General features: G+C 44.5%; 2 non-coding genes across 2 annotated transcripts in view; both read left to right on the top strand.

The window, feature by feature from the left end:
- LOC143263242 (small subunit ribosomal RNA) overlaps positions 1-110 on the top strand; it is a 1,921-nt gene extending 1,811 nt beyond the window's left edge. Inside the window, exon 1 of the ribosomal RNA XR_013036760.1 lies at positions 1-110. This exon is cut by the window's left edge and continues 1,811 nt beyond it. This is a non-coding gene — a ribosomal RNA (small subunit ribosomal RNA).
- A 1,333-nt stretch (positions 111-1,443) lies between these two features.
- On the top strand, positions 1,444-1,598 carry LOC143263251 (5.8S ribosomal RNA). Its single transcript, XR_013036765.1, has one exon. It is a non-coding gene; the product is annotated as a 5.8S ribosomal RNA (ribosomal RNA).
- Positions 1,599-2,500: the final 902 nt, after the last annotated feature.

The following is a 2,500-nucleotide window of genomic DNA, read 5'->3' as shown; positions in this document are numbered from 1 at the left end:
CAATGTTTCGGCATTGCCGATGATGCCGGGAAGATGACCAAACTTGATTATTTAGAGGAAGTAAAAGTCGTAACAAGGTTTCCGTAGGTGAACCTGCGGAAGGATCATTACAATGTTCCAATATATCTCAAAGAGAGAGGAGAGGAGGAGAGAAAATGAATTCGATTAGTTTGTGGATAAGAATTCATATAAAAAAAAAAGATATTGTTGAGCCCGCCAGATCATTCGTGCGTGATTTACACGGCCAGACGTGTGTACTACACGTATTAGGCCTTTGATCTGCGTTGCGTAGGCCACAACAAATCTTTCAAAGAGAGAGAGATATATGTGTTGTTGGGGTTTGTGATTATGAAGGTGCCCCAACGCACAAAAATATATAAAAATGTACAAAGTTGGGATGTGGTGTGGTGGAGAAGAGTTGGGCCCGACCAGATCATTCGTGCGTGATTTACACGGCAGACGTGTGTACTACACGTATTAGGCCTTTGATCTGCGTTGCGTAGGCCATCTTCCTTCCAAGACACACACGTGTTGGGGTTTGTGTGATTTTATGATAGTGCCCCAACACGGAAAAATAAGCGTACGAGAAGAGTTGGGCCCGACCAGATCATTCGTGCGTGATTTATACACGGCCAGACGCGTATTATATTACACGTATTAGGCCTTTGATCTGCGTTGCGTAGGCCATCTTCTCGATAGAGAGAAAGCCAATGTATTCTTTTTTCTTTCTTTACACACACACACACAGTTGTAGTAGGACAGGGAGGGATGCGAGCGTGCTAATCACGCTTCCTCAAGTCTTCGCTGTGGTGTGTAAAAAAAAAAGAAAAAAAGGAATCGTTGGGAAAGTCCAAAGGACGAAAATATCGGGCAGTCTGAAGATAACTTAATGCTCGTTTACATTGGTATCAAGAGAGACCGGCTTGTGTAGCTCGTTTCAATGCTGTGTCGTTGTCATTGACACCCTACTCTGTTGCGCGCTAGTGGCAGCATGAGCGTGGGACGTATATATATATATGACACCCAGCTAGAGCCGGCCGTGAGTCCGTCCGGTGTAAATAACGACGAAAGGAGAGAGAAACTTTTCGAATCCAGTATCGGGTTGATAATTGTCCAGTTTGAATATCCATATCCCCGTCGTTTTTGGAGGTGATATACTCTCTGTGTTTCTTCGATAGAAGGCTTTTCAATGTTCTATTCGCTCCGACCGTCGAACTTGCAAGAAAACAGTGGTTTTGGATTTGCTCGTACATATATATATGGTTTCGACGGAAATATCTCGTTCTTTAAGGGACAATTATGTCGTTGTACGACGACTCCCGAATCTCCTTCGCGCGCTGGTTGGAGCTCTTCGGGTATCGGCTTGTTCCGAAATATAACACAAAAATGTGGTGGATAGCAAATACACATTATATTATATATGAGAGAATAAAAGGGAAAAATTACCCTGAACGGTGGATCACTTGGCTCGTGGGTCGATGAAGAACGCAGCTAATTGCGCGTCAACGTGTGAACTGCAGGACACATGAACATCGACATTTCGAACGCACATTGCGGTCCACGGATACAATTCCTGGACCACGCCTGGCTGAGGGTCGTTTACGTACTTATAAACTGCTTGCGTTGATGGCACTTGTTGCCTATATACGTACGAGCGAATGATGGGCGCTTCGTCGGCGTTTGTCGCGGTCCTATGAATATTGAGAAATTTTACGTACGTCTAACAGTCTTCGAGAGAGATGGAAATCGTGTTCGAACTAGCGTGAGTGTGGAAGGCGGTGTCGTGTGTCGTATATGTTTTATATACGTCCGCCCGTCTGAAACACCGCTTCGAAGCGGTGACAAAATCTTTTTCGGGACGATTCGTATCCGTAGAACTATCGAGATTTCACTGGTACATTTTCAACGCGCTCCCGACGTCGCCTGAAATGAAACGAGATGGGTTTAACCCACGAAAGCGTACTACACGAGTCTGTCCTATGTGAAGACTGTGTACAGAGATCGAACGAACGCATGAAAGAAATTGAACGAAAGAACACATAACCCGCAAAAATATAGAGTAGAATTGTGACCGTTGCTTCGAATTTGAATTTATATGTATATATATATCATAGCCCCAGGGAGTGGAACCTATGAGTGTGGAAGGATGTCTCTTACCGTTATGTTGCCAGAGGAAAAAAAGTCTCTCTCTTCGTACGACACATTTGTGTACGAATTGTATCGATGGCTATATAGATCCGATGTTGCACATATTCTGAGTAAAGAACACCCCACCCGGGTTACCGTCCTAAAACTCTTCTATTGGTGTGGCTATGATGTGTGTGTCAACGCAATCGCGAGTCTGGTTCTACGGGAAAACCGTTTGTCGGTCGCCCCATATATCTTTTTGTTCTCTTCAAATGATCGAATAGCGAAACCGCACGAGATCAATCGGTCGTCTAGTCCCCGAAAGTACTTTTCGGACGGACGTTAAAGTTATACCGATTGTAATCGTCTTGCG

Source organism: Megalopta genalis, unplaced genomic scaffold (assembly GCF_051020955.1).
Source record: "Megalopta genalis isolate 19385.01 unplaced genomic scaffold, iyMegGena1_principal scaffold0406, whole genome shotgun sequence".
Classification (NCBI taxonomy): domain Eukaryota; kingdom Metazoa; phylum Arthropoda; class Insecta; order Hymenoptera; family Halictidae; genus Megalopta; species Megalopta genalis.
Note: the sequence above shows the minus strand (reverse complement) of the source record. Positions and strands in the feature narration are given on the sequence as shown.